Source organism: Microcebus murinus, chromosome 4 (assembly GCF_040939455.1).
Source record: "Microcebus murinus isolate Inina chromosome 4, M.murinus_Inina_mat1.0, whole genome shotgun sequence".
NCBI lineage: Eukaryota > Metazoa > Chordata > Mammalia > Primates > Cheirogaleidae > Microcebus > Microcebus murinus.
The window spans coordinates 24,564,545-24,588,830 of record NC_134107.1 but is presented as its reverse complement, the minus strand read 5'-3'; the positions used below and the strand labels follow the sequence as shown (position 1 = coordinate 24,588,830).

Below are 24,286 nucleotides of genomic sequence, written 5' to 3'. Positions count from 1 at the left end.
ATGAACTGCATTATGTGGTATATAAGGACTTCTGTGATTTCACAGGGTTTGTCACCCCTGGAAAATATCACTAAGTTCTCAGGTTTTAGGGATAGAAGAAGTGAGGGCAGAAAACAAACCAAAATGAAGCATCGTATTGCCAGAATAGACTCAGGAATTCTTAGAGCTGGGTGAGGAGGTGGCAGTGGCAGCTTTGGAAAGAGTTGCCCAGGAGGAAGCCCCACTGGGTTTCAGGCTCCTTATGAAATAGAAACAAGAACCAAATATCCAGGAGCAGCCTGGGACAATGGGAACAACACAAATTCTGGAGTCAGGAAGATCAGTCCAAATCCCTCTGGATATTTGTGCATCTATAAATTGAGACCATAGTACCATGTGATTCATATGTTGGTTCATAGGGTAGATGTGAGAATTTGATGAAATACTAATATGAAATGCTTTGCATAATATCTAGCACATGGTAGTTGATCAACCACATAGTTTTTTCACCCATTTCTTCCTTGTTCATATGGCTACCTTTGTTGTTCATCTCCTGACATAACCAGCACCCTACAACCTGGGGATACGGCAATGTCTGAAGGCCGGCATCCTGAGCACAAATACTATTTCTGGCTTTGTGACCTTGCACCAATTGCTTAGCCTCTCTGTTTATCAGTTTCTCAGTGGTGAAATGAGGATAATGTTTTCTGTCCCTGATGCAGTTCTCAAGGATAACAGGATGATTCATTCAATTTTAAAACCTAACTCAGAGCTTGATGACGCTGAATAGAAAATAAATAAAACACAAAGGAAAGTCAAATGACTAATACTTAAAGTCCCAAGGCACTAATGCATAGTCAGTGACATTCTCATCACTGCTAATTCGTTTTTCTGTCTCCCTTTTCTTTGTCCTAGACCCTGTCACAGAGAGATACCCTTCTTATCCTGGCTTTTCTGCCTCTCTCTTCTCCCCCACCCCCCACCCCCCAAGCCTGCAGCTCCCCAACATGGACAGAAAGTCAGAGCTAGAATCAAGCCTAGGGAAACAGCACAATAATGGTTTATTAAGGACTTTATGCTAGGCACTCTGCTATGTACTTTATCTGTGTTATCTCATCTAAGTCTTACAATTCAATGAAGGAGATATGATTTTAATCTTGGAAAGGCTTGACAATTTGTCACAGTCACAAAGTTAATGATAATAGGAGAGTTGGGATTTAGATCCAGGCTTGCTGACCTCAAAGCTTACTAGTTTATCCTTTAGAGTTCAACACATTTTCAAGATCAGTGTGGCATGGTAGCTGAGACCACAGTTTCTGAAGTCAGCTGCCTGGTTATAGAATGACTTTGAGCAATTTCTTAGCAATATCTAAGATATATGATATATACTAGATTATATTATAGGTATTATATGTAAAAGTATTAAGTGGGGGTGATATATGTAGTAGGTTAAGGACTTATGTCAGTTCTGTGCTTAATATTCACAACAACCCCATGAGAAAGGTAATAGTATCATCCCCATTTTACTCTTGAGGAAAGGGAAATACAGAGAAGGTAAGAAACTTGCCCAAGATGGCACAGCTAGTAAACCATACAGACAAGATTCAAACTTGGGGAATCTGGTTCCAGGGCCCATACCCTTGACCACCACACCATGCAGCCTCCAGTACACACAATGCTTCCACTGGCTCTTCACTGTGCCCTTATGAGCTGCCACTTTTTCCAGCTTCTCCAGCCTTGCTGCCCACCAAAGTCTAGGAGGCACAAGTCAAGCTCTCCCCAGAACTCTCACCACACTCCACTCTGGCCCAGTGGCAACATGGGGTGGGCCTAAGAGCTTCAGCTCAGCAAGCATCCTGCTAGACAAGAGCAGAGATGCAAGAGAGGTAAGGTTCTCCATATACAGAAAGCCCCAATCTGCATGAGTGATTCTCTTAGGGCCCCCTCTTTTGGTTTGACATACTGGGTGGGGAGAGGAAGTTCCTTCTACTCCACAGATTCCCTTCTGTCAAATCACTACAGCTGGCTGCCACTATGCCTAAGTCCCCTTGAGATCCCTTTTATCACCTCATTCCCCAGCTTCTGCACCTCATTCCCCAGCTTCTGCAATGCTTTGCTGCTGGTGCCAGCACCTGCGACCTTCAGAGGATCGCCCTTGGGCACTGAGAGCTAAGCACAGGACCTGTGTGGGAGGACAGGAGCCCAGCTCCTTTGCCTCAAGGCAGAACAAACACGGAGGTGTCATTTACGAACTGGCGCCCCAGGAACTTCACCTGAAATACCCTTGTTTGTACCTTCCTCTTCCCTGTCCACCCTCCCACTCCCTTGCTGATTTCTCTTGGGAGTACTTCCTTAATAAATTACTTGGAAATATTTGAGCTGGGGAGCTGCTTCTGGGAGAACCCAACCTAAGAGGGAATTTTTGTCTTAATGAATTTCTAGGCTTTTCTTAAATGCACTTGTTAAGAGGGATGGGCATTCATGGCCATCTCTTACCTGGCAAGTCTTGCACAGATATGATTGACAACTTTCTTTATAGAGGATGTGAGCATTTATCTACCAGTGCCCCAGCCTCTGGGCCTCAAATGAAGCTCTATTAGGAGAAGGACATTTTTCATTTAACATTCTGTTGTGTGATTTCTTTTTTTCCCCTATATATTGTCCAGATCTGTGATAAGAGCAAACCTCTTTCTTTCCTCCCTTTTATGCCTATTTTGGAGTGGAGCTTTCTCCTCAACTCTGACATATTCAATGGGGCTCTTACACCTCAGCTGCCATGGAGATGTGTTTGGCTCCATTTGGAGAACTGACGGGCAGGGAAAATGTTTATAAAACAAAAATCAAAACCAAGACACCTGGCTGCCACCCGGGAGCCTGACAGTGTCACATGAAGGCCTTATCTGCCACTGCCTCTCATCAGCATCTCTCATGCACATCAAGTTCACATCAGTTCAAGATGCACATCAGTTCATCCCATTCCTCTCTTAGGTTCATTTCCCAGAGGCCAACTAAGTCCATCTCTGTGAGGTGAGTCATTTCCCAGGGGACTATAGCATTGCTCCCCAGCCTTCAAGAAATGGTGCACACGGTGTGAATGGATGAGACTGCTGAGGGCTGGAGGTATCTTCCCAGGGCTCCTGCTGCCCCAAGCCCACCCCAAGGTAGGTATGAGGGGAGAGATGGATATTATCTCAGCAGACCTATAACCCGATCTCAGTGCCCTGGCTAGGAAGCTCAGGCCTAGGAAGTGAGGAAAGGTGAGAAAAGCATTTCGGAGGTCCTTTTCCAAAGTCTTGTGTGAACCCTCTTACGTTATGTCAATGATAGAGGGACACTTAGAGAAAAATTGGTCTATAGTGTCATATAGTGGCTAAGAGCACATATTTGAAGTCACACAGATCTGAGTTCAAATTTCCTTACTGGAGTTGTACCTTAGGCAAATTTATACCTTAGACAACTTATGTAACCTCTTAAACCCTGGTTTCCCCATCTGTTAAATGGAGCTCCTGCCTTAGAAGGTTGCTTTAAAAATAAATGAAATAATGTGTATAAAACAATTTCCAAAGAGGAAACAGTATAATGGTGATTGCCAGGGGCTTGGGATCTGGGGAAAGGGGATATGTTGGTCAAAGTTTACAAAGTTTTCAGTTAGGCAGCATAAATAAGTTCTGGAGATCAAATGTACAGCATGGTAACTACAGATAATAATAATGTAATGTATAGTTAAAATTTGCTAAGGAAGTAAATCATAGATTCTCAGCACAGAAAAACAATGATAGCTATGTGAGATGATGAATTTGTTAATTAGCTTGATTGTGGTAATCATTCCACCATGCATGCATATATCAAAACATCACATTATACACCTTAAAAAATTTATACCATTTTTATTTTCAATTATACCTCAGTAAAGCTTAGGGTAAAAACAACAACAACAACAATTACCACAATGTGAGGTGTTTTTGTACAGTCAATTTAGCCAAGCTGGAACCACATTTCCCAGAATCCCCTGCCCTGCATGGTTCCAGGGTTGGGGCTGGTCACAAAGATATTTGGGTGAGATCTGGAATGAGGAAGTGAAGCAACACCAATTGTGCTCTGGAGGTCGGTAGAGGGTGCCAGACTCACTGCAGCTCACCCACATGGTCTCTGGTCTGCTGGCACCCTTGTTGGATGGCTGGGCTCACTCCTCAACTTCTTTGAGTCCCAGAACAGAGCACATGCTGGTACTTCTGTAGGTCAGCCACATCCCCAGGGTGGGTGCAGGTGATCAACAGAGAGAATTCCGGTTTGTCCTCCCTTGTCCACACTTCTTTCCAACTGTCCACCCTGCTGACTTACAGTGACTTCAGGCCTCCCCCAGCAACAAAGACAACAGCCTTCCGTGGGCTGTCCCTCCAACTCCCATAAGTATGTAAAGCCTAATCCCAGTGATAAACCCTTGATTGCATACGACTCATACAAACTGATAAATCATGCCTGGCACATAGTAAATGCTCACAAAAGGAAATACCAGCAGTTGCTAAGAGTACCATCTTTTGGTTCTAGTCTAAGCTCCACTGAAGACAAATCACCTAGTCCTCCTTAGACTCATTTTCGTCTTCGGTAAAATGGTGATACACAGAGCATATCCCTTATCTGAAATGCCTTGGGACCAGAAGTATTTTGGGTTTTTTTTCAAATTTGGGAATATTTGCATTATGCTTACTAGTGAAGCATTCATAATCCAAAAATTCAAAATCCCAGATGCTATAATAAACATTTCCCTTAGGCATCCTGTTGGCACTCAAAAGTTTTGGATTTTGGAGCATCTCAGATTTCAGATTTTTGGATTACGGATGCTCAACCTGTTGTCAATGAAAAAGAACCCAAACTCAGTAAAATAATTTAAAGAGGTTTATTCTGAGCCAAATATGTGCAGCTGGCCTGGAGAGCCATGCCCAAGAACGTTTGAGCAAGTGATCTTGCCATGGTTGAGTTACAATTTGGTTTTATACACTTTAAGGAGACAGGAATTACACATAAAGTCATAAATCAATACGTGGAAGGTGTACATTGGTCTGGTCTGAAAGGGCAGGACATCTTGAAGCAAGGGATTACAGGTTACAGGTGTGTTTAAAGATTCTTTGATTTGCAGTTGGTTAAAGAAATGAAGCTTTGTCTAATGGCTTAGAATGTTTTAAGTTTAGATAAGGAAGTCCGTTAATCAGAGACAAGCCACTAGACATATACCCAGACTCAAGTGATCTGTTAAGTAAATAGATGACCTACAGGTGTGGTTTAACCTTTGATTTACATGGCCTCAGGCTTGTTAATGAATTTGTATCTTATTCTTACAAAAAAAAAAAACTACAAAAGAGACAGGGCGATAACTAGGCGTGTCTGACCTTCCTTTTCCTCATGGCTGGCAACTCAACTTTAAGGGTTTTTGTGGGGGTGTGGGGTCACCTTGGCCAAGAGGGGGTCCATTCAATCAGCTGGGTAGGTCTTAAAATTTAATTTTAGTTCACACTGTAATACTATGATGTATTTCTTAGAACTGTAGAAATGGTTAAATGAGATTAAGAATGCAAGCATAGTGTTGACATTGAAAGCATTAGGGAGAAAACCTTTATTTCTCATTCTAATTCTTAGATCAAGCATTTGGAAATCCCTCATCAACAGATACAAGCTTCACCCTTCAAACTGTCTTTGTCAGTAATGAAATATTTCCATCCTGTATCTGTTTTATCTGTTATTACCAACTGGTTGATAAATAACAGATAAAACATAAATTAGCCATAAAAGAGGGATGCTACTTATCAGAACCCATCAAAGACTATCCTCTGCATCAATGAGAGTGATAGCCTTTGCTTCTGTAATTGTTTAATAGAGGCTCTTTCATCTCATTTCCCCACCCCCCACAATAAAGCTATAACATAGCATTAAATAGGGGGGTGCTACAGACACTGCACTAGAACCCAAAGCACCTGGTTTCCAGCCTGGCTCTGTCAACAAGGATTGGTCTCACTTCTCTGAGCCACTGTTTCCTCATCTACAAAAGGAAAGGACTGAATCCATCAAGTCCTTCAAACCCCAACAGACCCTAAGCATCTTATAATTTTCATTTTGCATACGGGAAAAAGGATGTTCCAAGAGACTGAATGGCTTCAGTGATTTCTAAAGTGTGGTGGGTCTCGGGACTTGCACCAGCAGCAGCAGCAGCAGCAGCAGCAGCACTTGGAAGTTACTAGAAATACAAATTATCAGACCTCACTTCAGACGCACAGCATCAGGAACCCTTGAGGTAAGACCCAGTGTTTAAGTTAGTGTTGTAACAAGCCCTCCAGGTGATTTCCATGCACGCTTAAGTTTGAGAACCACTGGCTTAATCAACATTGCTGCAGAAAGCAAGCAGCTGACTTAAACCCAAGCCCATGACTCCTTTCTCATCATCCTATGGGTCTGGAAAGAAAACCTGGTCAGAACAAATGCATTTGAAGGCAAAGCAAGCCCCAAAGAGCAGAACTAAATCCCGAGTAATATTCTAAAAATCACAGGGTTCTACAGTGTTCTCTTCCAATCCCTGACCCTAGACTGGTCTGAAGCTGACCTGCATGCCCTGTCTGACACAGCTGTTGGAACTTTTCCCTGGCCTCTCCCACCTTACTAGAACGATTGTCAGATGGCAACTGAGGAGTCTGCAAGTTATAGACATAGTGCAACAGAGAAAAGGGAGGATATTAACAGTACAAATTCGGCGCTTACTTTGTTCAGTTCTGTTATTTCTTTTAACATATGCAGGTATGTGTTTAAAAATGTGTACACAAGATAAATTCATGTATACACTAGGTATTTTTTAGTTTGACCTCTATCTTTTTTAGTTCAATCCCTATGTTTTTCCCTTTTTTTCTTGATTGCCACCTTTATTCTTCTTTTTTCTACTCCCACTCAGATAATGCATATTAATAACCTAGTATTTGTCCTATAGCTTTCTCCATACATATATAACCAAATACAAATACACACACTCCATTTAACACACATCTTATTTTACTGATATTAAATACTACATGGGCATTTTTTCACATGAAGAGGCACAGTGCAGCTTTCATTCATGTTTCTGAAAAGCTATGTAATAGTGCATGGTGTGAACCTACAACAATAATTTATATGGCTAGTCCCAAAATAATGGATACTCACTTAGTTCCAAATTTTTCACCATCTAAACTGTTGTAATAAATAACGTTGTACATTTGTGCTTGTAGAGATTTTAGTGTATAGCACAGATTTCCAAGTATGGAACATTGGACTCAGACACTTTATGTATTTTTAACTTAATAGATGTTGTTACATGACTCTACAAAGGGGCCATAACAATCTACATTTCCAGCACAATGTGTAGGAGTACCTGTATCTCAACCAGCAATAAATGTTACCAGTCTTTTTAATTTTTTTCTTGTCTTAACATTGGGAAGTGATATCCCATTGCTATTTTTAATTTGCATTTTCCAAACTACTTATTGGATTTGACCTTCTTTCCATGTATTTTGTTGGACATTCAGACTTGTATTCTATGCTCTTCTTTCTTTTTGGGGGGGTGAATCTTGTGTTTCATTCTTATCCATTTTGGGGGAGGTCTATATATATTAGACTATTAGTCCTCTGTCTTTCATCAGGAGTACAATTTTTTTGAAAGCTGTCACTTGTCTATTGACTTTGCTTATGCTATTTACTATAGCTATTTATATGCACTCAAAAAGCTTAACATCTGACTGACCCTATACATGCAACCACCTAAATTTTCTTATGAAATTTTTATTATTTTTTGTGCTTATAAGAATTTTATAGTTTTTGGACTTTTATAAATGGATCTTTATCTTTCTTTTCTTTGTGAAATGGTTGTTGATAAAACAGAGAATAGTTACTTATATTTGTATATTCGTTCAACTACTTACCAAATTCCCTCACCAATTCTAGTAGTTTTGTAATAGTCTCTTGGTTTATATAGGGACACATTATATAGTCAGAAAATGAGGTAATATTATCTCTTTATTTTCCAATATTTTCCAAGCTATTTAATATTCTTTTCTTATTACATTCACTAATTGCACTGAAATTATTCAACATTCTAAGACAATATTGCACAGTAACAATGATGGACAGTACTATCTGTTCCTGATCTGATTTTAACAGAAATTTTTTAATGGCTGCTTATCAAATTCTTTTTAAATCTGTTAATAGTAGGGTATACTTTTTATTCTATTATGTGTTGGTAAGTTTTCTGCTATTGAATAAACTTTGCATTTCTGGAATAAAACTGTCCTTCATAATAGGAGATATTGTTATAGATGTGTCACTATTCTATTTGCTAATATTTTATTTAGAAAGTTACATTTATATTTATCAGTAAGGTTGGTATACAGTTTCCTTTTTGATACTATTTTTATCAGGTTTTAGTATTAATATTAAAGTTCTATACTCATAAAGTGAATCGAAGAACTTTGTTTCCTTCAATGGCCTGGAATAGTTTAAATATAAAAAATATCTGCTCTTTAAAATTTTAAATAAAACTCAACAATAAAATCTACCATTCTGTTGGTGTTTTCAAAAGTAGATTTTTTAAAATCACTTTTTCATTTTGGTCTATGGTAACTGGTCTAAATAATTGGAATAAGTTATATTTTACTAGAAAATTATATACTTCTTATAGGTCAGGAGCTGAAAACTGAAAACTGTTTTCTATAAAGGGATAGATACATGCTTTATGCTTTGTAGGCCACACAGGCTATGGCAACTGCCCAATTCCACCATCATAGCACAAAAGCAGCCATAGACAATGTGTAAATGAATGAATGTGGCTATGTTTCAATAAAGTTTTATTTATAGATGCTGATTTCTGAATTTTATATAATTTCCACATATAACAATATTATGTTTTAATTATTTTTCAACTCTTTGCAAATGTAAAAAAGGGGAGGCAGGAGAGAAAGGCACGCTCTTCCTCACTAATAGATGTCCTCTGTGGCATTTTTTTCCCATAGGGTACTTTCATCTGCATTGAAAACATGTTCAGGCAGATATCATTTCTCTCAATGATTTTCTTAATGGCATCTGGCATCTTGTATGCTGCCTTTTGTTTGGCAGAAGCTGCTTCTCCTGTTATCTTTTTTTTTCCTTTTTTTTTTTTTTGCAACTGTACAGAGCCCATTCTCCTGTTATCTTGACATTGTTAAAGCCAAACAAACCTCTTTCTAAAATTATCAAACCATCCTTTGCTAGCATTAAATTCTCCAGCTTTAGAGTCTTCTCATTCCTTTTGCTTTAAGTTGTCATATAATGACTTTGCTTTTTCTTGAATCATATAGGTATGCCTTTCTTATAGCAATCCTGCACTCACATAAAAGCCGCATTTTCAATACAATATGAAAAGGTATTTCACCAAAAGTGCAAGGTTTTCACCCCTGCTGATGTAGCTATAGCAACAGTGTCACAAATTTCCATTTCTTTTTTAATTCTTTATGCTGGATTTATGGTGGGCAACCACAGCCGCAGACTTCAATCTATGATACATAACAAGCAATTCAACTTTTTCTTAGATGTCAGGACTTCTCTGCTTCTTGGGAGCTGGTTCAGCATCACTAGTGTCACTTCATAAGGCTCCCATGGTGTTACTTAGGGTTTAGGATATTGCACTAAACACAATGAAAAATACACATAAACTGCAAAAGATCATGATTTACTGTGATACACAATTTATTGGAGGAATGAGCTGCTCACATGGAAATAATTAGTTTTACATTGCATTTTAAGCAGATACTTGTGACACTTGAGTTCACATTTTTGTGCAGCACTTTGAGAGAAATTTCTTCTGTTTGCTCTTCCAGGCCAGTAATTTATGTCTTAATAGTGGTCATCTTTGTGTTAATTTATTTATGGATGTGGGAAGTGTTTTTTAGCTCCAGAAAGTTCTCTCAAGCTTCACGTAAATCTTTTTAAGTGCGCTTCTTATTTTCCTGTCCACATTGGCATACGTCTTCTTCAAAAGATCTCTTTGTGGGTGTATTCTTTGTGCTCTACTAACCTTGCTATTTCTGGTTTGGATATATTGTTATTTTTCATGATAATTGAGACTTCTATGTTGTTGTTGGAATACCTTAACTAGGTAGCAGTCAACAAGTGGAAGAAGGCAAAGTGGTCCTCTGCAGGGAGCATCCTTATTTCTCAAGGGATGACTCAACCCATATTTTTGGCTACTCCTTGGCATCTCAGGTCATGGAGACCTGGCACATGGACATATGGAAGACGATCAAACTTCTTCCCAGAGTCCACAAATCTTTTTGGGCCAAGCTTTTCCCAGCATCCCCATTTTACAGTCCCTGCCCCAAGGCTCTGTCACTGGTATCTAGACATTAATCTAGCCCATGACGCAGTAAGTCCAGTACCAGTTCTCTCCAACAGGACTCCCACAGAGCCCGTGGCCTCATTTCCACTTGGCAACCTTCATGTCCCAACTAATGATCTCAAAAGAGGAAGATATATTGGAGTTGGTGGATATTGAATGGAGAAGAGAGTTGGGTTCATGTTGCCATCTTTCCAGAACTCCCTTCTTCATCAAACCCCACATCCTAGTGAACTTGTTTTCTCCACCACATGGCAGCAAGTTCTACTGGGAAGAGCATCAACTCTGGAGTCAGAGATCAGAGTTCAAATCTTCCCCTTATGTGTGCAACCTTGTACATACTACATAATTAGCATTTCTGAGCCTCAATTCCTGGTTTATGAAATGGTACTAATTGTGGAGAGTAAATGAATTAATATATTTAAGACACTTTTCTCAGTGTGTAGAACATGATAGCTTTCACAGAAATATTAGTCATTTTCCCCTTCATTGGATTTCCAAGCAATGGTGTTGAGCGGTGTGCCCCTCTCTTGGCTTGACATTTCAGCAACATCTGTTCTTCTCAGTCACAATACCTGTACTTGTTCTTACTCAGGCCATCATCTTGAAGTATCTAGGTTCGTGGTCAAGGTTTCAGGCATCGTGGTGGCTTCGTTGGGGTGGGGGGCAACTATGCCTTACAAATAATGAAAATGACATATCGCAAAGAGGGAACCACCACTGACCTCAGGCATACAGTTAGAGGCCAAACTGGAAGGGAATGTTCAGAAATCAGCTCTCACAATAAAGCTAAAGGCATTAAGAACATAATTATCCTTTTAAAGGTTATCATGTAATTGAATCTCTAATTTTGCTTGAATGTAGATTAATTCACTCCACTGAGATCTCCAAGAAAAAAGCAATATCCCCAGAGCTCTGCAGGAAAAGCCAAAAGAATTTTTAATTGCAACAAATTACATAAAGAGATTTTACCTTATGAAAGGGGAAAATGTATGGCAAGCCTTTGCCTTTTAAGATAATTAAAGTGAAAGATATCAAAAACCTCTTAATAAAGGCCCTAAAATCCATGCAAAGAAGAATAAGTAAGGTCAGTGTCCACATTTTTGAAATATGCATCTCTCTATTTATATTTTACCTGCCCCCCCACGCTGTACCTCTCACAATGAGCAGTGGAAATATTTTAGTTGGTATCTGAAAAATTCTGGGCACACCAATCTCCAGGTTGCCCCAGCAGCCTGAGAATTCATTACCAGTTCCATTTTACAGAGATTAATTGACTTGCTTAATATCTTGCAGTTAGTAAATGATGGATCCAAGACTCAAAATAGGCTTTCTGATTCCATTCCACTCTTCTATAGGAATGGAGAGGACCGGGCAAACCAAACCTTTTGGAGAAATGTCAGAAATGTACTGAAAAAGAGAGAGAGAGAGAATATGAAAAACTGTCCTTCTCAAAGGCCCAGAAACAGCCAAACTCAAAAAGTTGAATCATTTTAATTCACACCTTCAGGAACCAAAGATACTTCAAACAAAAAAGTATTTATTGAGCTCTTGTTATGCAAAAGACACTATGCTGGTGACAATTAAAAATGGGAATGAGTAGTTGGTTTCTCTTAAAGTGTTGGCAACCTTGAATAGGGAGAAAAAGGCTCTTTTATTTCCTTGTTTTTTTATTAATTCATCCTGCTACCATTGGCCTTGAGAAGAACTGTGTGTGGAGCTAACAAGAAGGAGATTCCAAGAAACAGGCAGTAAGAACCCAAATGGAAAAGGAGAGAAATAAACAAATGTAGAAAAACTATTATTGTGTGCTGAAACCCACTTCCCTCTTGACTTCCACTCTAAACACACACACGCTATTAGATGTTTTGCTACTAAAACTGAATGAGAGGAGCAATTATGCCGGAAAGTCATTTCCCGATGCCACTAATAACATCGTCCTTGAGAGAGCAGCTAGGGGACTCTTTAGGCAGTGCGGTCCAGAACGTGACTCTCCCCAGATGTAGCTTTTGCTAGTTGAGTCAGATCTGCAACCCCATCAAGACGTTTACTAAACTTGGTCACTTGTGATTCTTCAAATGCTCTATGCAAACTTCCAAAAAACCTTCTGCATCCAAAAAAAAAAAAAAAAAACACCACCAGAGGGAAATGATGTGGATGGAAGAATTTATAGATCTTCTTTCTTCTTCCTCCTCCTTCCTCCTCCTCCTCCTTCCTGCTCCTCCTCCTTCCTCCTCCTACTCCTCCTTCCTCCTCCTTCCTCCTTACTCCTTCCTCCTCCTTCTTCTTCTTCTAGCATAATTTGAATTGTTTGGGGAATAACAAATGACAAGATAAAAAGGCAAGAGACAAACATGGATTATGCTGGGAGAGACATCGTGAAGACAATGAACATATATTGACAGAAAAGACAAAGAGAATAAAAGAAAGTGGTATTGGCCCTAAAAATAAGTGCAGGGCCCCATGTGAATACATGACTGAGTGTTAGTATAAAAAGTGGTACATCCGTATCATGGAATACTACTCAGCAATAAAAAAGATAGAACTATGATGATGGATATGTTAAGGTGATAGATATATTAATTAGCTTGACTGTGGTAATCATTTCACAATGTAGCAAAATATCACATTGTACACCTCCAATTTATACAAATTTATCAATTATATGTCAACAAAGCTGGGGAAAAAAGGGAAAGAACTATTGACATATATAACAAAGGGCATTATATCAATCTTTAGAGAATTATACTGGTTGAAAAAGCCCAATCTCCAAAGGTTACATACTATATGATTCCATTTATATAAGATGCTTGAAATTCTAAATTTATAGAAATGGGGAACAGATTAGTGGTTGCCGGAAGTTAAGAAGGGGGTCAGAGGCAGCAGAAAGTGAGTGTGGCTATACAAGGGCGACATGAGGGATTCTTACTGTGATGGAAATGTTTTGTATCTTGACTGTATCAATGTCAGTATTCCAGTTATAATAATGAACTGTAGTTTTGCAAGATGTTACCATTGGGAGAAACTGGGCAAAGGGCACTCAGGATTTCTCGTATTATTTCTTATAACTGCATGTGAATCTACAATTATCTCAAAATAAAAAGTTTAACTTAAAAATAAGAAGTAAAGTCCCAGAAAATACCTAGCTAATAGAACCAAAAGTGGTTCTCTCAGAAGTAGCTATCAAGGGTAGAGAAGGATCAAGAAAAGGATTGCTCATTTTTATTAAAAGCCTTGTAGAATCATGTAAATTTGTTGAATCATGTGATAAAAATTAATTTTTAAAAGTGCTAAGAGATGCTATTGTGATGAAAGACACTAAAATGGAATGGACTTGTGAGGTCTTCCTTTTTAAAAAACTATTTTATTGGGGTATGATTGAAGTACTAAAACCTGTACATATTTAATGTATACAACTTGAGTTTGGAGATAAGTATATACACCCATGAAACCATCACCACAATCTATGCCATAAACATATCTACTACCCCAAAAGTTTCTTCCCACCTTATTATTTCTGATAAGAAATTAGCATTTTTAAGTATATTTATAAGTATGTAATACAGCATTGCTAACTATAGGGTCTATGCTATAAGTAGATCTCTAGAACTTGTTTATCTTGAAAAACTGAAATTTTTACCTTTGGACTAATATCCCCCCATTTCCTCCTCCCTGCAGCCAGCCCTTGGTAACCACCATTCTCGTCTCTGCTTCTATGAGTTGTACTATTTTAGATTTCTTATACATGTGTTATCATGTAGTATTTGTCTTTCTGTGCCTGGTTTATTTCACTTAGTATAATGTCCTCCAGGTTCAAACATGCTATCTCAAATGGCAAGAAAAAAATGTTAACATTTATGGAGCACTTTCTGTTTGCACTTGCTGTTTGTACTAAGCATTTTACATGTGCATCTTGAATTGATCCTCAGGAAAATCTATGAAGTAAGTGCTCTTTCCCTCCATCTCACTTATGAACACCTGAAGCCCAATAGCTTGAGAGATTTCCCCAAAGTCACATAGCTAGTAAGTAGCACAGTCCAAACTGGCAGTTGGATTTCATAACCTATTAATATCTTCTCAATGATACTCCTTAGGGAAGGAAATAATAGCTTCCAAAGCCTCTTGGTACCCAGATCTACTCCTGGGTAAATAAAAGAGAATTTAAAGTGTGGGCAAGACTGGCCTTTGGAATTAGACAGACCTGGGTTTGAGACCAAGTTCCAGAAATTATAGTTCTGTGACCTTGGATTGTCACTTAACCAGTCTGAACCTCTACTTTCCCATCTATAATGTAGGAATAATAAAACTACCCACTTCAGAAAGTTGTGAGAATTTTATGGGATAATGTATATGAAGTGCTTCTCATAGTACCTGGGAAACAGCTCTCAATGAGAGATAACTGTTATTACTATGATCATTATGATTATCATAAGTTTATTTATTTAATACATTATTAAATTTATTTATTATCATAAATATTGACATTGTTATTTCTCATAACAGTTTTTAGGTATAGCTCTTTCTCCTATCAATATCCAGAAGCTGCAGAACTCTCTTTTAAGATGACTCTGAACTTTATGTTCCTCCTCAGATGAGATAGCAGAAAGTGCTAACTTTCATAAATGACATTTTTCAGGAAACCACCAGGGATTCTGTGATAGCTCAGCTGCTCTCTTTTGGTATTTAAGAGACCCAGAAGGAAAAAAACTGCCTGGCTAAGTAGCTACTGTTTTTTGCTTTGTTTTGTTGTTGCTGCTGTTGTCATGTTGATTTTTAATAAAATATATCAAACATGCAGAAAAAACAAAGACCATTAAAACACTCATGTTTCTATCTCCCAGATTTAACCAATATAAACATCTTTCCATAGTTCATACCGTTTTGTCAAGAAATAAAACATTACAAATGCTGGTGGACACCTCTCTCTCCCATTTTCTCCCACCCTCACCCCTTCCTTCCCCAAGTGCTAACTTTTCATGGCACCTTTGAATGGGTCTAGGTTTCTAGGCTATGGCTCAAGCAACTCACTTCAGGAAGCTACAGGAAAGAAATGCCTGCCTAACTCTAGAGTCACTAAGTGAGAGAAGTATAAACCTAGTGCTAGAGGCAGCACCCCAAATTGGGCACCTGCCTGAGGTCAAGCCAACACAAAGTATTGCTGAGACTGTTGAGTCCCTAGATCAAGTGGTGCCAATGTTAGGGCCGTCATCAGACTTCCCAGTTAAAGGGCCAGTAGAATTCATTGTTGTGCTTCAGTTTGCTTGCATTAAATTTCTGTTCTGAACAATAGAGCTAATAAGCAAGACAGGACACAACGGTAAGCACTTAGCATCAGCTCTGTATCCTTCTGATATTTTACCTGTGGAAACTCATTTAATCCTCACAAGAACCCTCTATGATGTAGGTTCTAGTGTGATCCACAGCTTACAGCTGAGTAAACTGAGCACAGAGAAGTAACTTGCTCAAGAACATTGAAGTATTCAGTGGTGGAACTGGAATTCAAATCCAGGAAATGAGATTTGGAGTCTAAATCGTTAACTGCAACTATACAATTCATAAAGTGAATGTTTATAGGAATTCATGATCAAAGAGAAAATGTGAGCCATACTTATCACAGAAAATACATTTTAAAAGGGTGTTGTATCTTCAGCTGGACTTTATTTTATTTTATTTTTTTGAGACAGAGTCTCGCTTTGTTGCCCAGGCTAGAGTGAGTGCATCAGCCTAGCTCACAGCAACCTCAAACTCCTGGGCTCAAGCAATCCTTCTGTCTCAGCCTCCCGAGTAGCTGGGACTACAGGCATGCGTCACCATGCCCGGCTAATTTTTTCTATATATATATTAGTTGGCCAATTAATTTCTTTCTATTTACAGTAGAGACAGGGTCTCGCTCTTGCTCAGGCTGGTTTTGAACTCCTGACCTCGAGCAATCCATCCACCTCAGCCTCCCAGAGTGCTAGGATTACAGGTGTGAGCCACCGCGCCCAGCCTTCAGCTGGACTTTAAAGGATGAGAAACATTGATGGTAGATATAGAAATGGAAGGAGAATTCCAGGAAGGAAGAAGACTTGAGGAAAGGCAAGAAATGAACACAATTGTACTGTATTTTAGGAGAATGAGTGAAGACCTTATATTTATTTTTTTTTCATTCTAAGAAAAGAGAAGCTTATGTAAGATTTAAAGTGTACCATGATACTCTACTTCTATAATTATTTCAGGAACACTGGGAAGAGAATGAGGTTAGCCAAATCCCTGCGTATATTTGATTTGAAACCATTAACAAGGAAAGCCTTCTGTACTAATCTCCTGATCTCTTTAACCACCTCAGAGCCTCAAGGGAAATCTTGGAATCTAGCTAATAATTCAGAGCTTTAGAATCAGATGAGTTAAGTTCAAATCCCACCTCTGCAACTTACTAGCTATGTAATATTGGGAAAGCTATTTAATATCTCTGATGCTGTTTTCTCATCTGTAAAATGGGGCTGAGAATCTCTAACTCATGGCCTTGCTTCACAGTTTAAGTAAGGTCCAATACATATGTGCTTAGCAGTGTGCCTGGCACAAAGGGAATTCCTAATACAGTCAGTACTACCAGTGACATTATTAATGTCAAAGTCAAGTGAAAATGAAGGTGCATGCTGTTTCTCGGTGCTGTGAAGATCCAGGTCATTTGGCTGGATCGTCTGAGCTGTCTACATTTTCCCTAGAGGTGGGAAAAGGAGCCACCAAGCCCAGTGGAAACCGTCTATTGCTTTTCCTTTTCAAGGCAGCCAGAGTAATTTTTCAACTGCTGAAATTATAAAGAAGATGTTCAATCTGCTGATAATTTAATCTTAATTAGAACTTCCATCCACAATGCTGGAATTGCAAGGGGAAAAAAGCAGAAATGAAACAGCAATTAACCTTTAGTTCTGCGCTTATTTGCTCCTACCCAACATGGGTCAGTTGCCATAGAGATTATACCTACGTGATCTGGAGATGTGACCAAAGCCGCCTGGAGCCTCTGAACCAACCTCCTCTCAGTGTGGCTCCGGGATAATTAAAACTCTGCTAAAAGAGAATTGAAAGTTAATCTGGAACTCTAATCCAAAGCAGACTTGAATGGAAGGAGAAGAAAAGGGGAGGGAGACGGAGAGGATGTGGAGACAGGGGGGAAAAAAAAAATTAAAGACACACACTACTTTGCCTAACTTTGAAAAAAGAATCCAATCTCTTTCCTTTACAACTTTCCAGAGTCTGGCTGTCTGTGGCGTTGGGAGAGAGTGATATGATGCAGAGGAAATGAGGGCCATGAACCTCTCAGCTTTGGGTTGTGACCAGGTCAGGGAGGCTAAAGTGGGGAAGGAGTTAGCAACAGAGAGCTTTCAATTCCAGTCTCAAGAAAAGTGGGTGGGCATGAGACAACCAAGCCAAGTCAGTGGTGGCGTGCGGGTGTCTTGGGCCAGATCACACCAGAAATAGCACAGGAACAGCCATCTGACCATGACATCTAGTATAAAAGAACCAGCGAGCCCAGTCACTGGAATGTATCTCCCTGCAGGAAATCCATGCCCCATGTGCCCAGTGGATCCCTTGGCAGCCAGATGGAGCTTGGTCCACATCTGTCTCCAAGCCCCAACTAGATCCCAGCCCCTTTCATTCTTTTTGACTCGACACCTATAAAAAATCAAGGTCAGACAGATAATTAAGTTATTTCCCCCTCCAAATCTAAAAGCTGTTAATTACCCAAGACAGTACTAATCATTATTAGGGAACAAAATAGCATCTGACTCAAGTGGATTCTAATTAAAACTTGAGTCGTATCTCTTAGAGCAGTGACTTTGAAAGTTTTTTTCTTTCATATACACAAGACCCTTCTAGGAGGCACACTCCCTGGGGCCCTCCATAAATGCTCCCTCCTCAGTGAAGCCTTCCCTGATCACCCTCTCTCCAGTAGCCACCATCATTCTTGACCTTGTCATCCTGTCATGAACAAGGTCTTCATAGAACTCATCACCTGCTGGAACAATGTTGTTTGCTCGTTTGCTAATATTTTCTATAAGCTTCATAAGAGCAGGAGAACTTGGTGCCTTGTGTATAGCTGTGTCTTCAGTGCCCAGAACAGTGCCTGGCCAGTGCAAATACTCAGTATGCCCTTGCTGTCTGAATGACTGACTGCTCCCACAGGCTGACACGGTTTATGTGCAACTTAACAGCAACCCAGTTGCCATTACATCCTTTCTTTTCCTCTCTAGAAAGTATTTCAAAATGTGCAAGGAAGAGTGACAGAATTATTGAACTATTTATTCTTTCTTTCAACAAATATTTATCAAATGTTTACTGCATGTCAGGTACTATGCTGGCAATAAAATGGTAAATAAGTCAGGCAAGGCCTCTGCCTTATGGTGGTTCCATTATACAAGTGAAAAAATAGCTGCTGTACATTGATCTACAAATAAAAAGAGACATTTCGTCATTAACAAGGGTGTTTATTGCTATGGCAAAAACCAGTAGGGTGATATGATAGAAACTGGCCGAGGGGCAGTACATGGGGAAAGCTACTTCAGCCCAGGTGGTCAGGGAAGTCGGCTCCCATAAAGTAATATTCGAGAACCCATCTTGCAAAGAGAGAATTCTAGGCAGAAAGAACAGAAAATGCAAACTCCCTGAGGTGGGAAAGAGCTCAACCCTTTCAAGAGCTCAGGGTAGTGGTCCAGGAGGAGAGAAAGAGATGTTGGTGGAGAGAAACCTGTATTTGATGCAGGGCTTTGAGGGTGGAGGAAGGGTTCGTGTTTTATTTTGAGTATAATAGGAAGGCACCAGTAGATTTTAGCAGGAGAATGACATGATCTGATTTACATGTTAAAGAAAATTACTCTGGCTGCTGGGTGGGAGAATGAACAGGGGGGCAAGAATAGATGCGAGAGGGCAGGAAAGGGCCATTGCAGCTATCCAAGCAAAAGATGGTGATCTCTGACTTGTCCTTGGCTGGTTGCAAAGGCAAAGAGGAAAAATAGAGATAACCTCATCTCATTCTAATATCTATTTTTATTAAATTTTTAAATAAATCATTTATAAGCTTGAGTGCTTCATTATGGCAACAAAGCATGTATTTTATTTATTAGGACATGCATGCATGTTGTTACACAAAGGCTGGGGACTGCTGTTCTGGAGAAATTAACCCTGGCTGGGCAGCTGAGAAGAGACCCAGGAAGCCCAAGGTTTATATACATGCACGGAGGGTCTTGTAAGTACCACTGCTTTGCCATTCCCTTCTGGCCTATTATTAGATTTGTTACCTCTCAACACCACACATCAACCTGGGTCCTGATCTCAGCAATGTCACTTTGATCGTGTCCCTTCAGGGCAGAGTTCATGGCTGCCACATTAGTTAGTACCCTGACCCCACTATCAGCACTCTGGAGTGATCAATATCACTGTGCAGTAGCCATTGCCAGACACTCGCTGGTGACCCACTGGCCAGGATCCCAGTTAACATAGCGAAGCAGAGATAGGAATGAACAATGCTTTATCATCAAACTCATCTGCCTCCTAGGATTGCCCAAGTCGGTGATTCTCAATCTAGTTGTACAGTTAGAATCACCAGTAGCTTTTTAAAAGAAAAGTTGCAGAGCTAAGAATCGCTAGGTATAGAGTTTGGACATCATTATGCTATTAAGTCTCCTCAAGTGAGGAATGGGCAGCTAGGTTTGAGAGCCTTAGCTCAACTGTCTTATCTATCACAGCCTACCTTTGGAAGCTTCTGCTTCCCAGTCCTCACTCTTGTGTTAGGCTTTGACAAAGAAATGCATTCCAGCATATTCTAATAGTTACCATTCAGCTGGTGCTCACCAGACGCCAGGCAAGGTGATCAGTGCCTTGCCAGTGTTATCTTATCTCATCCTCATAACCACTCTCTGAAATAGCAGCATCAAGACAGGCTGAGAAAACTCTGGCTCAGTGAAGCTATATAACATAACCAATAAGACAGGCTGGAGTTCACACCCAGGCTTTTATCATTCCACAGCCCAAGCTCTTCATAACTAAGCAGTTGCAACACCATCTCTTAGAGAAACCAAGGTTTCAATCCTTGTCCTGCCCTTTACTAGCTGTGTGACTTTGGGTGAGTTATTTAACCTCTTGGAATCACAGGTTCCTCCCGTAAATAGGTTTTTGCCCACCCAAGCCCTCCTCTCCCCCATACTTTCTCTGTTAAGAGCCATTAGTTCTCAAAAGCCTTGCATCTCCTTCTACCTGCTTTGTTCTCTATCTGCCACAGCCGTCTCAACATGGGTGCCTGCAAATCTTGGCCAAGGACTCCCAGCACCTAGCACTGAGTTTGGCCCAAAATAAGTAGTCAATGTCCATTGAGCTGATGGTATGGCCTCCCACTGGAATATGACACATCATTTGGGAATTCGGGCTGTGCTCTGTCATTGAGTCAAACCCTACACAAGAGCCACTTTGGCCCTTGCTGAGCTCTCCTATTAGGTGACTGGGGCACACAGTGGACAGCTGCAAAGGGCAAATTGTCTGTGTGACCCCAGGGACTCATTTAGGAGAATTAGCTATATTTGCATAACTTTGCATATGTTATACATCAACTTATGATATATTTATTTGGAGGAAAAAAAGATGCAGGTGTGAAATACCTAGTGTAAAGTGATTTCCCATAGCATATGGTGCAAGTGTTAAAGAACAATGCAATTCTATAGCCCTTGCCTCCATCACAGCCAAAGTTGGGGCTTCCAAATTACCCAAAGATGACTCTTGTCAGCATGAAAAGCAGAGTGAACCTAGGTTAAGAGTTAAAGATCAAAAATTAAAAAACAATCAGCCTCCTTTGTCCCTACCTCTACACTTAGATTACTGTGAAACCTGAAGGCCACAGGAGAGGAAGATACAGGGTCACTTTTGCCCTCCAAACCCCTTGCGAAGTACCAAGAGTATATGCACAGTTGAGGACCTTTGCATTAGAGAAAAATCAACCTCCTTTCAACCCCAGAAGGGACTTTTCTTTAAAAGATCTTTGTGAGATGACAAGTACTATAATAATAATTTCATACCACTGGTTCTTATCTTCATTCATTTATTCATTCAACAAACATTTACTGAGCACCCACTGAGTACCTTAATCCCCTTCACTGTGCTACTGGGCCTACAGGGGAGGCCTTAGTGAGACCCTTGCCAATAGAGAACTCACAATTCAAAGAGACAAATACAACAACACTTTACATGAGCTTGAGCAACTTCATTCTTTCTTCTTAGTTTCTTTATCTGAAAAATGGAGGATGAAATCAATTTTACACAGTTAGTATAATAGAATAGTTCCAGTGTGGTATCTGGTACATAGTAGGTACTCAATAAATGAGAGTTAGCACAATTATCATTGCTTTAAGAGGATATAAAAGGGACTATGGAATTGCAGAGGAGGCAACACCTAACTCTATGGAACTATTAAGTAGGGGAATGAAGGTATCGTGTTTCCAAGTCAATACTCTACTAGAGAGATTTATAGCATCATTGCTTATATACTACTTACCGACTTCCAAATGCCTATTAACTTGTCATTTGGAAACCTCAACTCAGGGTTCTGTGTCTCTTTCTGTCCACAGTGACATCTGATGTCTAGCTCTTCACTTTCCCTGATGGACCTGAGGTCTGCTGCGGAGAAAAATAAAGGGAAATTGAGAGTACATAATCATTAAAATTAATTGCTCACAAACACTAAAAATCAGATATCTGATTTCTAATGTTTATTTTCAGTCATAAAATATGGATAAGGATTTGCTGAAAGCCATTTATATTAAATTACTTTTATCGTAATATTTAAGCTTTAAATATAATATTTTAAGCTTTAAATATTTAGTGCTCCTTTTCTTATCGTGTGCAAAGCAGCTTTCAGCTGCTTTTTGGCTAGAGGATTCATGCCTTTCCTTCCTATCTTGAGGATCTACAAGGCTGGACCATGAGACCAGCAGCTTTGAGGGTTGAGACCAGCATATGTGTCAGTGCCTTGATATTGGCCAACTCCCACACAGTCAACAAAAACTTACCGGAGCCCTTGGCATTCCAGATTCTGGATAGAAGGATGTGTAAATCATGATCCCCGAACTCAAAAACTAGCAAGAGAAAACAGAAAAGAAAACCCAATCATAACGAAGTGTCGACTACATTTCCCTCACACTCATCCCCTCCAAAATCACTTAATGGTGTTTGAAATGCGCCTTGCTCTTTCCCACCTCCAAGTCTCTGCCCATGCTATTCCCTCACCTTAAACAGCTCCCCTCTGTCTGCCTGTTCATCTCCCAATTCTCCTATGGACCTACTTCAGCTGTATCAGGGGTCATCACTCTCCCAGGTGCCACCTGCAGTGTGATTTCAATCCTACTAACTCTCAATCCACCCTCTGCATACTTCAGTCATAACACCCATCACACTACCCCGCCATTGTTGATTCCCTTCTGAGTCTCACAACCAACTGCCTGTAGGGGATGAGGAAAAGGGATGCTATCAGGAAATACTTAGAAGTGACAATGAAATTTGAGCAGATTCCTGGAAAAACTGGGTATAATTATGGACATTGAAAACTTAAATTACTTAATTATCATGGTGTCCTCAAGAAAACTACTTCAAATATTTTCACATCTAATTAGCCTCTGTCCTTTCCTTACAACATCATCCATCACATCAGCATCGCCACTCCCACCAACAACATCTTGAACACCCAAAGGACAAATAGGAACTAAGAAAAAACATGGTTTTCCTTCCATCTCCTCCCTGCTTTATATGGTACAAAGTGCCCCAACTATTAGGCATTCTGCTAAGGTATACAGAAATAATTCCAGGTAGGCACCTGGCTAAGCCTTCGCTGCCTCACAGGAAAGTCTTCACCAAACTCAACCGTATGATTCCAACTCATGAGCTCATCAAAACCTTCTAGGTAGCCTGGACACCATACAACCAACAGGGTTCATAAAGACACCAAACTGCCTCCTGACACCATTTAAATACCCTAGAAACTGCCTCCTGACACCATATCAGTACCCCAGAAATTGCCTCCTGACACCATTTCAATACTTTTCAAAAGATAAAGTCAGACTAAGTCCTATGATCATCTGGCCCTAAGTTAAATAGAATCCTGTGATTATCCTTACCTAATATAACCTCAGTTCCAGCCACCAACCACCACCAAACAAAGTTGATGGAAATAGATATCTAACTTTTATTATTGCTAGGATATTTTCTTATGTGAGATAAAGATAGGCCAATCTCTGAACAAAGGTAAAGGAACTTCATCCACTTACTCTGCAACTTGGAGTTCATCAAGCTTTGCAGTGCCCTGGAACTCCACTAAGGACACCCAAGGGAGGATACCCATGAGGAAGTGACTTGCTTCCAGCTGCAAATCCCTTTGACCTACTCCCAATATGTAGTTTGTACAGCCTTGCTGGATCCTCCTGAATTGTTAAGAGCTGACATTCTATATTATTGGGTAACCTAATATCTGTAAAATAAATAAATAAATCCAAAAATACATTCTGGTTAAACATAGTAGACATTTACATGTTGTTTACATAATAGTGTTGGCAGGTGAATACCAAATTGTAGGGTGGATGGGGTGGCGTGTTCCTGCTCTGCACAGCACTGACAGAGACTCTACCATCTTTTACATATGGGTTCTATCATCTCCATCACAACAAGCTACAAGGACAAGAGCACCTAGAAGTGAGATGCACCACTTCTGCTCATCTTCCATTGGATAGATAGAACTCAGTCACATGCCCACATATAACTACAAGGAAGGCTGGGAAATGTAGTCTATCAATGTACTCAAGAAAATGAAGGAATGTGGATTTTGATAAGCAGCAGCTATTGGTAGAAAACACCTTGGATTTTTTTTTAGAGCACTCATGCCACAATCAGCATGAAATAGGAATGATAAAC

At 39.9% G+C, this 24,286-nt stretch overlaps 1 long non-coding RNA gene across 1 annotated transcript; it reads right to left on the bottom strand.

The window, feature by feature from the left end:
- Positions 1-21,899: 21,899 nt before the first annotated feature.
- On the bottom strand, positions 21,900-23,839 carry LOC142870463 (uncharacterized). Its single transcript, XR_012918828.1, has 3 exons — positions 23,647-23,839; positions 22,396-22,461; positions 21,900-22,003 (listed from the first exon to the last, which is right to left on the bottom strand). It is a non-coding gene; the product is annotated as an uncharacterized LOC142870463 (long non-coding RNA).
- Positions 23,840-24,286: the final 447 nt, after the last annotated feature.